Genomic DNA, 12333 nt, shown 5'->3' on the forward strand with positions numbered 1-12333 from the left:
TTAATTAATTCATTACGTAAAGGCCGACTCTGCCAACAGCGCGCGGACGAGATATATAATAAATATTATTATCCGTTGAATATGTCCGGAACGGTAGTTGAAGGTTTTACACTTAATCTTTTATCTTCTATAAAAGATAAGAATGTAAAAAAATCAAAATATTTAACTGTTTACCCGTAAGAATTCAAGCACGCAATTAATATCAAAGAATGGCAGGAAGGCAAGGATTGAAAGCCTAAAAAATTTCAGGAGTAAATAACCAAATATTTTGAAACTAAGGCCAAGTTTGGAGAGACCTGAAATTCGAGAAAAGCATCTTCACTACACGACTGTTGTGACATTTCTACCCTTTCAAAACGTTATATATGACATATAAGATAATGTTAGAAAAGCTTCGTTTGTTAAGACAGTAGGTTCGCGCTAGCTGCATGAGCTTTGAGCATGAGGGATTTGTTACAACCTGGAGTTAGTCAACCTAAGTCCACGGCTTAGACCTGTAGCGAAGTCAACTCAGTCTCTGCTGAAATTTACGCTCGCTCGCGCTTGATTGCGACACGATTTCGTCGGACTATTCAAAGCTTGGCCCTCCGAGCTTTGACCTGTCCTTGAATTCTGAAATCTTCGAGTCCAACGAGGAAATTCGTCGAATCGCAAATCATTAAATGATGACTTCCTGGACAATCACGGAATCATTTAAGGACACCCACTATTATTCTTGCTTATCCCGCTTCAAACATGGTCCTTTCGTGATAACTCGGATCATTGAAAATGTTTCTTTTCGTGCTGTTAACAAGCGAAACTGCAAAATTGTCGGTTGTAGAGCATTCTCGAAAGCTGGCGGCGGGAACTAACGATAGGAGGGAGAAGAGGGAGCGGTGCGGGGTGGCAGACGGGGTTGCAGCACCGGTGAAGTTTGTTTTTTATCCCTCCAACCAGGCGGGAGTTCTCTAATTAAAGCGGAAGCGTTTGGCGTTCGGCAATTAAAAAACGCGGACTTCAAAGGCCAATTGAAACGCGGCGCGATTTTACATCACCTCTCGCATGCAATCGTCGAGACGAGAGACAAGTTATAAGCGCGACACAACTCTAGCAATGCATCGAAATCCTCGAATATTCTCTGAAACTGTAAATTCTTATCTTCCATTTCACCCTTTCACTTTTGTTCCTTCGTTGAAAGTCAGTTACACATATGTATGGAAAACAAGGTGTTTCACACTCATCGGCTAAGTAAGAAATAAATAAGTTTGGATTAAGTCGTGTAAGATTTAGTTAGATTAGTTTAGATTAGGTACAGGCAATCGGTACAAGAGGGTTGATTAAACGTCCGCTTCGGTCAACTTTCTCATATAAGTTATATTCGGTTCAGTTAGGTTGGAAAGAATCAAATAGATTTTTATATTATCCTGAAAAACGGTAAGAAGAAGAAATAGTTTGGAATCATGTAAACATGCCAATTTACAAGTGTATAAGAAAAAAGTAATCATTTATAGAAGTCTGGCGTTCGTTCACAACTATTTATTTAAAATAATTAATTCGTTAACAGATGAAACAGCCAATATGTAATATTCCGTCAGTTGCAATTAATATTTCAAGCAATACTTTGTCAAATAGTGTGATCTTAAAAACCCAATAATAATGTGAAATCACATTAAAATCCTGACTTGCATATCTCATTGAACTTCCTTTGCAAAATTAATAAATATCACATTATCTATTCCGTGCTATTTAACGAAGTATATTTCTTACTACATTTAAATATAATATCTTGATGCGACTGAGGCCAGTATATGCATTTTATCCCGGAAGATTATTACTTCTTGGTATTTTGTGATTCTTCTCTTTCTCTCTCTCTCTCTCTCTCTCTTTCATCTGCTTTGTAATATACACGTAGCTATAATATATACGTAGCTGCGTATACGGTAAAATAAAAAGACCCATTTTCTGTCCATCCCTGTTCCTTTGAGCGGCCACAAACATCCATCTAATCGTTCTACCGACCGCGAAGCGCTTTACTTTTCATCGAGACGCGGTCAGGGGATATGAATATTAAAAGCGGCTTTTCGCGCACTGATGAATATTGATATCGTAGTGCAGCGCAACACACAACATCCGAAATGATCGTCCGCCGGGACTTTAGAAGCCTGCACTTTTCCCTGATACTCGTATAAAACTAACTTAACCTGCATAGCTGCTTGTTATCTGACCGTTATCGATACTCGATTCTACTGCCACCTTCTCCCCTCGTGTTTCCGCGTGTGTCTCTAAGTTGCTATTGATATTCTCTTTCATTCAAAAAAAAATTCGCGCTCAAAATTTGTGAAATAATCCAGGATTATAAATTTGATAGCGTGCGTATTATTAAATATTGTATTGTATTGTATTGTTATATATATATATCCTAGAACGCTCTGTGAGCATTCGGTTGTTCGAGCTCTTATGATGTATATATAACACTCATGGAAATCTTCTTATATAGAAAATATAGGATATACAATGGAAAGGATGATAAGAGTATAAGTGAATAGGTTGGCTCATTACGCTGGAAATCGCTTCTTTCGGACGCCGGGCGTCGCCTGGCCGGTCGATCGCGCCGAAGCCGAACGCTCTTTGTTCCACCGGAGCCGCCATTGTGTGTCGCGCGGTTATCAGGCGCTCGGGATAATTCGGCGCCCGGACACAATAGAGTCGCGGATCGTTGCTGGAAAATCCTCTGTGATTCTGCGGCGCGCTTCCCGCTTTCGAGACGTCGGATCGCTGATGCTGATTAATTAGGTGCTCCCTCTGCGTTCACCCTCAGCATTAATCACACGATCATTAAACCGAAACATCGTCGGCGGACGTCTCACTATTTCGCGCGTAATTATCGTATCCCTTTATGGGGCCGATTAACCCTTTCGGCTCATTGATTTAACCCCGTCGTAACGACTGCGCTTCCTTCTCCAGGCAAGAATAACAGAAAGAAGAAAACGATGAGTCCGATGCGTTTATATTTTAAATGGGTTCTTTCCATACCTGTTTAAATTACGCAAATTTTTAATGACAACATGATCTGTAATACGTAATCGATGTAAATTTGAATTTACCGAATTTACTTAAATTTGAAAAAAAAAGCAGTATTAACTTATAAGGATGAAAAATGTGTGCGTTTAACCCTTTCGCTTCAAGCGCCGCTTATAAGCGGCGCGCACAGTATGTCCTGTGGGTACGAGTGCCGCTTATAAGCGGCGCGCATAATATGTCTTGTGCGTACGAGCGCCGCTTATAAGCGGCGGCCGCGCGATGTGTCGTCTGCAGTAAGAATGACAAAAGATCCGACTCACGATACGAGTGTAAAGAGTGTGATGTTGGTTTATGCGTAGATCCGTGCTTCAGAATTTATCATACTAACTTATACTACTAATCACTTTATATTAATATATTAACTTGTTTGCGGACAATAATTAATTAAAATTTAAATCTTACTAGTAACTTTTAAGTTGTAAATATTTTCATACCAAAAATGTAAATAATAATCATTATATAGTAACAAAGATTGTTTTATTTAGCAAAATTGTTACTTAAGACCTAGGAAAACGTATATAAAGCAACAACGCATATTGTGCGTATTCGCGGCGCGCGCGCCCGTACAGAGACAGTACTTCGGCGGACTGGACATCCGAAGCGAAAGGGTTAAAGCTCGCTGTGACTTGTAATGACGTCAGAAGCGGAAAAACGCATGTCAAGATTTTTTGCGTTGTACTTTCAAATGAAAAGATATATTCACAAAATAATATTTGTAATCGATTCAGCATACTTGTAAAATTGGACGAACATTTGTTTTTACTCAAACAATCAATAAATAATCGCAACATTAATATTGACAAAATCAAGAGAAAAGAGGATAAAAAGGAAGTTAATTTTGCGATTGTTTACTGATCGTTCAAGTAAAAGAAAAGTGTTCGTTCAACTCTACAAGTGTACTGAATCGATCACAAATGTCATTTTATTTGAAAATATAACATACAAAATCTTGACATGCATTTTCCCACTTCTAATGTCATTAGACAAGAACAGTCACAGCGAGTAGTCAAAAACCTTAATACCACCCGTATTGCTCCTTCTGGCAAATAATCGTAGCGAAAAGGCCTATTAAATATTTGATTATTTATACATATACATAGTACATTAATTTATGGGTAGATTTGAGATAAATATGGTAACGCAAAATTAATATTAATTAATATTTTTCCAAAAGATAAACATCCAGTCAAAATGTAGTTGACGAAAGTTTAATTATCTCTTGCTATTTTACGTCTACACTGTTCTTTTTAGGCCTCTTGACTATAGAGAATGTTATCGAACTTTATAAGAAATTCTGCGGCTCCACGGTTGCCAGCTCTGCTGGCAAGTTTCTACATATGCCGGAGCGACCACCGTGCTAAATATTAGCACGATTATTATCGTGTTATTACGTGCGGTAGATTCGGAAGTTTTACGATAGTCCTTCGTGGAAAAGCGCGACCGGAAGGGGGCTGGAAGAGGCGCGGCCCGCTGCATTACATCGCGGAGATAGAGGATCTCCGGCCATATATCACGTATCGTGACGCGGTCTCGTGTCCAGACTGCGGTCTAGTGATGGCCCTCGAGCCAACAGCCATGGCACCGAACAAAATGATCGCACTTCAGGAACCTCAAAATTATTATAACTCTTCCTGCCTAAAATAATCGAGCGTAGTGAAGAATTTCACGCATTGATAAACACCGATAGTCATATAGTAACTGTTGGTCATATAGTTGGCGTCAAAATAGTTGAAGCTTTTTTTCACATCAAAAATAATTTTTGCGAGTGTATTGCGCGTAAACGCGTTCGGCTGCGTATTCTTTTATTTATCGTCTTCTTTTTCTTTTCTATCTTCTCTTTTCCTTTTCTCTCATTCCTTTCTACTCCTTCTCTTTTACAAATACCTGTCCTCCTTATATGAGATACAGTGTCGTTCTTTATTCTTCCTACCATATCATATTTTCTACCCTTTTTATAGTTTCTACGCGAACACTTTCAAAAATTACGATAGCTGACGGTACCTTGTATATTATTTTATTGTGACATTTTGTCATAAAGATGAAATATTTCTCATGACTGTCCATTTTTCGGCCTATTTTCAGTCAGATTCTGCTTTAAGGCTTCTAAATTACCGAGAACAATTGATTGATGCAACAAGACAAAAAGTTCGTTAAAGAACAGAAAGATTACGTATATCACGTGCATTTGTGTTGCAAAAGACCAATCGACTTTTCTCGTAATGCTTATTGTATTTGTTCAACTGCGCGATAATCAATAAAAGAAAGAAAAAATTTCAAGAAGATTCTCGGCGCACGAAAAGGCGGAACCGTTAACAGATATTTAATTTCCCACCAGAGATAGTGCTATTATTTATGGGCCAACTCAATATTTCACGCGAAGCTAGAACGTAAACTTTAAAGTGAATACAATAATTACCCTACGCGAGGCTCTCGCCGCCATCACTAGCTGCACAATTTTGCATGTGGGCGATCGTGCGGCCTCACAACGGTAATTACAAAAACGCGATATCTTCCGGCCGAACGTCGGTCGTTACGTATTACAATTGCAGACGTCTAACGGTAATTACATACGACACGGACGATTCACGCTTCCCCTGCTGACCGATGGCTGTCGTCACGTTCACCTCAAATACTAAAGAACTCTCATTATTGAACTTTGCTTCTCTCACTACAGCAATGCGAAACGCCTACATTTTAATCATTCCATGATTAAAGTAACCTGTGTTATTCTTATCTTACATGAAAAACAGAAATTAACTTGCTTTCTAAACAAGTCTTTGTGAATCGTGTTTCAGACTAGCTTCAGAAGAAAAGCTTTCCACAAAACACTGACTAACATCCATAAAATTTTAAATTCTAACGTTCTAATAAATTCAATTTACAATCTGGTTGAAGATACCTGAAAAATAGGATCTTGTGAAACTAGCACGAGATATATTGTGCAGAAGACACTTTTAATTAGAGAATATTATGATAAAGTGGAAGGTTAGGCTGGGTTCACAAATATCGTGAGAGTGTGGAACTTTCCCGACATGGCTTGTAGTCACCTCCAGAGCGGCTCGAGTACAACACTTACTATACTGACACGCTATACTGACTCGGATATAAGGCACGAGCTGTGCGCTCTCGTCCTCGCGAGCTTTATATATCGCCCCGCAGTGTCTCGCATGCCTTTCATTTCGTCCTTTACGGTACTTCGTCATGATTTACGGTGTATCCGCGTGAGGAACGACGGTATCGCGCGCGCCTCGCTCCCTCGTCCGCTTTCGTCTCGTCTCTTCCTTCCTTCCTTCCTCTCGCTACGGTTTCCGTCGCGTGAGTGTGCCTCGCCTGTAATTTTCTCGTCGACAGTCGCGAGATGCCGGGAAAGGATGTTCTCCACCAAAGGACGCCTCCTTTGACCCGGCTTCGGCGGAAGTCGCCGCGTTGTAGCTACTTCGGGCTTTCCTTCAATGCGGATAGGTCGCGGTAGCAATAAAGTATGACACAGATCGTGTAAACACGACGGAAATGCTGGAGTCTCCTGTCACGCATCGCTCGCTAATAAGCATTCAGTTGCAAACAATCCGCAGAGCGTCCAGAAAAACTGTGTATGTGCAGACTTCTTCCACGGATTCCTCGATCAGGTAGAAAATTACTGTCCTCAATGCAAGCTTTTATAGTGTAAGATATATTAGCTATGAAGCACATTGCCTCGCAAAGAGAGAACAAAACCTCCTCAGATCGTTCCGTATATGCTTAGTTCGGATTCACATGTTGATGAAAAATCCGGTCAAAATTCCGTATTAAAATCATATAGAATTCAATTTGATATTCACGAGATTTCATCGCGATATCTAAAAGATATTATGTTGATATTGATGATCTAATCGTTATCATAGTAGTTTATATCACGTCCACATCAAGTTGAATATTACGATTCGACTTGGATATGATCATCATCGATAGACGGTCGACACCTATATGATGTCGGTCTCCTTTGCGTGAAAAATCTAGTAGTTATCAAATCGAGTGGTCCGTGAAATCAATCATCGATATCGAATCGATCATTGACCCGGAAGGACATCCTAGACACTCTGAATGATTTTGGGACCTCTTGTGCTGAGCTGCGTCTACTGTTACTCTTAGATTTCGCAAGATTATAATTCCAGATTCCATTATTAATTGCATTTAGTAATCCATGACAATTAGGATTCACGATCTGTTGTTGAGTTGGACAGAGTTGTGTGTGTCATACGACAGACGCGTAATTCCTTCGTTTCCTATTAAATTTCCTTAAAAATTGTTCGAAATATTTTACCTGCTCACCCATCATGCGCCTGCGGTACCGTCCCGACCACAACTATTTCCTACAATATTTCGTTTACCTAACTTAAATACGTAAAGCGCACGTCGAGAGACTATGTACGGTACATTAGATTTTGGTATGCAGTTTGAGGTTAACTCATTTAACATTGAAATTTAAATAAATTAGAATGGGTGAATACAAATTCAACTGCATTAGACATAATTTCAAGCAATTCTTAGAATATATTACTGTAACTGTTTAGAGATAAATGTGGAGTGGCATTTTAAAGCCGACGAATTTTCATAACGACATAACGTCCGTCGTTTGTAACGTCAACATATTTGTAACCTTGTTAACTTTGCGCCATCAAAGTCTCGACAATCACGAGTATATACACTGTCATTACATAATCGTTCTATAATCACTTTTCCGACAGCTACAATCGACTCCGGCTCATTGTTGCGCGAATCGCCGTTTGTTTGTCGTGCAATTAATGACGAAGAGGAGAGCTAATTATCAGCACACGCTGTAAAACGAGCGCCCTCTAATTTGCATTCGTTGCTAATTAGTTCCTAGCAACGAATAATTATTTGAATTTTGCTAATCAACATCACGAACACGTTAGGATCTTCGGTCAGACGTCGGATTATTATTGTAACATGCAAATTAATAGATGCATATGGAGGTATTTAAGTTTACTAGACGTCGAAACTTACATATTATAAATAATACGCGAAATGTGATTTTTTTAATATCGGCATTTAAGTATTTTTAATAAAATGATATGGCGCTTAAAGAGGAAAAGATCTTCCCAACAACAAATCAATATTGTAATAATATCCACAATTTTCATCTGTTATAAAAAAACGACCGCAAATCGTTATAAATCAGCAGTATTATCATTTTTAATATATATTCTATATTTGACAGAAGTAGAATATAGCTCGAAAGAATAGCATGTATAGAGGAACATATACCATGCTTTAGTAGCTGGAATACTTTTTTTTCCATACGTCCATAAAACAGAAGATTATGCTTATATAGTTTATAGAAGAAAATCACAAGTAAGGTGAATGAGTCTCATTGAGACTATAAAATGAACGGAATAAATGCTTCTTGTCACTTATATATCAGAAGACAACTCATCTTGCCAGATGCTTCGCACAATTCTCGGAACATTTTTGCATACTGAATTCCACTCGACTTCAGAAGTCTATCTCTTGATAATGTCTTTTGCTTAATTTTGTTTAACGTAAACTATTAAACTTAGGTGACGTCAAGTTAGAGTTTCAAGTTAGAGTCTCGAACGGGACCCGTTGGACGGGCGACCATAACCTTCGTGGTTCTCTCAGATGTTTTAGTAATTGGAATGCGTAATTTTCGGCGAGCATTGTTCTCCGTAGAAGACTGCATGACGAATGACGTGCGACATCGTCAAGGAAATTGCGTCTTAAATCTTGCAGACCGGAATTCCTTTCGCTCGACATGCCAAGCAACTTGCTCATCCTTCCCCTTTCTTACCCCTCTCCTGCCTTTGTCTCTCTTACACACACCTCAAGAACCTAATTCCAATTATGCTTCACCTGTTTCTAAACTTGTAACAATTGAAAATCGTAGAATATTTCCAGATTTCCCACTAAATTTTCCACGATTATTATATACATTTACGTGATCGTAACTATTCTCCATGCTTTCCTCTTCAATGTTAAAAATGTAGCACTCGTGTGTTTATGTGTGTATACTTTTATACGATCTTATGCGCAAAATTATGAAAACGTTACCATGCTGACGATAAGTTGCAGTATTCATTCCCAGTTGTGATCCGATTACATTTGGCGATGTTGGAATGAGCGTTACGAAAAAAGAAAAAAACGTGCATTACAGCAATTCATACATAAAAACGTGGACGTATCATTTGATCTCGTACCAGAGCGCGGGGCGAGTACAATACGCTAACACACTCGATGATTGGTGTAAATACAATATACGTGCATGCACGTGCGCACGTTTAAACGCGAACTCGTTCGCGGTGATCCATAATCAAGGACACGCGCGATATCTCACAGACAGAATATCCTAGATCCGACACTGGAGATTACTGAACGGCGAATGGATAGCTGTTGCGGAAAAGTCACGCGAAGTTGGGCATCGCGGAGATCGTATCGCGAGGGCGTCATCACGATTTTCGCGCCTAGCTGAAAATTTCTCGTAATCGCACGACCTAACCTCCCACCTAACTGCCATAACCTCGTAGATAAATGTGCTCTTTGACATTTGAAATTATTTGCACATTGTTTCTGTTGCGCACCGTTGCAATATTATACGGGATGTTGAATGGCTGTACCTGCAAGCTTCATCGACGAATGAAATTAAGTTAGCTTAGGTTAGTTTAGGTTAGTTTAGATTAAGTTTAGATTACGGTTAAATTAGGTTAGGTTAGGTTGTTATCAATTTGAAACTGACTGTTTTGAATGAACATTCGAGTTTACTTTATGAGAAGTTCCTCCTCCCGGTTTTCAATATTCAACTCAAAATTTGTAGTCTTTTCAATGCCTCGTTTATATTGAGCTGGCCTTAACATTACTATACTACCCATTTCCGATTTTGTTGAAATTTTACAGATAGATATATTAAATGTAGCTACTAGTACGGCGTTGTAGAAATGCCTAATTTCCGAGAAATTCACATAAAATTTGAATTTCTCGGGGGCAACTCGCACTTGCGCCTACATCTAATTAGCGATACATACCTGTAAGATTTCATGAAAATCGGAGATGAGTGGTTTACCAAAGTCTTACCTGAAGCTGCTGAGAACCTCTGCTTTAATTTCCCCACGATCTATAGAACGTCGCGGGAGCCATTACAAGTAGAATTAGACACTTTGCTTGTTAATCAGCTCATAATGCTGAGTTTTTTAACAAAATCCTCAGTAAGCCTCCCCAACACAAATAGTCCGCCGAAGTATTTCTCATTAAGTACTCCGCATAAAATCGGAGCGAGAAAAGTGCCTCTTCATAGAAGCGATTCAAGATTCAGCGGGATTGAAAGCGCTTCATTATATGCTACGCCCGGTAAGTGGTTCTTTCGATCGGGACGTATGCGCCATCGGCGGGATCTCCATTCGTCGGGGTGGAATTTCTTTGTCGCGCCCTTCCGCGGAAACGGACGAAGAGAGGGGAGGGGTGTCCTCGGATTGGAATAGCCCGGTAACAACCGTCGCGGCATTTTCTAGCTTTTGAGATGCGAAAAAATAACGATGCAGCAGGCATGCATACAATCACGTGGCGAAATATGCCAGCCACCATCCACGACGAAGGGCCCGAGGCGTCACGGCGTAGCATGCATCGGGGCAGGGAATGTTAAATGCGAAATGCAGGGAAACGCGTGTCCCTATCCCGGGCAAAAACAAACGATAGTCGCGGACAAAGGCGCCAAAGTAATGACGCGTGCAGCGAAAGAGCGACAAAATAAAGCGCGCGCAAGATGAGCGCCATTTAAAGCGCCCAGACAATATCCGCGCAACACATCGACGATAGAATTTACATTCGCTTCTTGTATATCTTTTATGCGATCGATATAAATGCACGCAAACCATTGATTCCCGTAGCATAAAAGACCTACTATTCTTCGGTCGAAGATTCACAAAAACTCAAGAATCGAAATTCCGCAGGAAAATTTCCGAGCACTCCTTCCGGACCCCTCGGGCTTTTTATGCGATTTTTGCGACAAGTAACTTTGCTTAAATAGAACAGCCCATTGCAGGGGCCGTTCAATAATTACGAAAGGAGGGAGGTCTATTAGCTTGCGTGACGATTTATGACGGCAGGAAGGAAGGAAGGGTAAAGGCGATGGAATGTCACATCAGATGGCCATAATTTATAAATATGGATGCGCGTAGTTATCCGCTTTGTTTGCATTCGTGACACACGGTTACACTTGATGAAAGTTTCCAAGTTTTGACATGGTTCTGTATTAATAATCAAAATGTTAATTTTTAAATATTTATTCTCTTAAAAACACTACTTTCATTAATCAAGGTTATAAAGTAATTAACTTGATATTATATACTTAGAAATTATTTGTATTTTCGAAAAAAATAGCGTGTAGTTTGATCATTATTATCCGTAATACATGTAGAAACTATTTTTTTTTTCTTTTTTTTTTCTACGAGTCAGTAGAAGGAGGTAGTTCCATATGTTACATTCCCCATGTAATATTGGAGCAAATACTTTGCGATGAAATTGTGACGAAGGAGAGAAGAGGAGGGTAATATAATTGTTGGATGGCCCCTGCAGACTATAAAGTGATGTTCGTATGTGTCATTTTCCTCCGAGGAATTCCGAGAGCACACGCGAAGCCCATTTAATATACCGGTATTTCGCAGAAAATGTATTCTTAAAATGACAGCTTTCCCGACGCCGTCTTCGGACTTCTTGATTTCCGGTGCAAAGGGCACACCGAGCAGTGATCTACTAAGTATAAAGAAAAGAAAATAGTCGGCTTTTTCTAGCTGGCTGCACAGCCCAATCCAGCTAAAAGCCCCGTATAGAGGAGGAGCTCGCGCGTCTTTCCCTTGTGTTCTCCTCCTCCTAACCCTTTCCTAAACACACTATAGGTACGCGAGGGATGACAAACGGTGCGAATAGAGTGCGGATAAAGACGCAGAATTTAATGTTGCATACGTCAGGAATGTTTTGTGTCGCTTAGTACATCCATCTTCAGAGGAGCGGATCCGTGAACTCCTCCTGCACGAACTTGTCGAGGAACAATACGTCACAAGTGAAATTGGTATCTTGCATGTTTTCCGCGTAACACCGTGGCGCCGTGTAACACGAAGCACATGTCTTTCATGTAATATAGCCGTCGTGCGGCGCAAACTCTCTCCGTGCAATAAGGATAACAACGCCGTGTCATGAGATCGTTGTTTTTCAAACGTTCCGCGACGACCACTTATATATACGCGCTCCTTTGTACGCTTTCGCGTT

At 40.0% G+C, this 12333-nt stretch overlaps 1 protein-coding gene across 2 annotated transcripts in view; it reads right to left on the minus strand.

Moving 5' to 3' along the window:
• Nucleotides 1-12333, minus strand: part of LOC106745071 (beta-1-syntrophin) — a 242550-nt gene that overhangs the window by 220477 nt on the left and 9740 nt on the right. The window lies entirely within an intron of this gene.

The sequence above is a fragment of the Dinoponera quadriceps genome, unplaced genomic scaffold, assembly GCF_001313825.1.
Source record: "Dinoponera quadriceps isolate SergipeBrazil2010 unplaced genomic scaffold, ASM131382v1 scaffold717, whole genome shotgun sequence".
NCBI classification, from domain to species: Eukaryota; Metazoa; Arthropoda; class Insecta; order Hymenoptera; family Formicidae; genus Dinoponera; species Dinoponera quadriceps.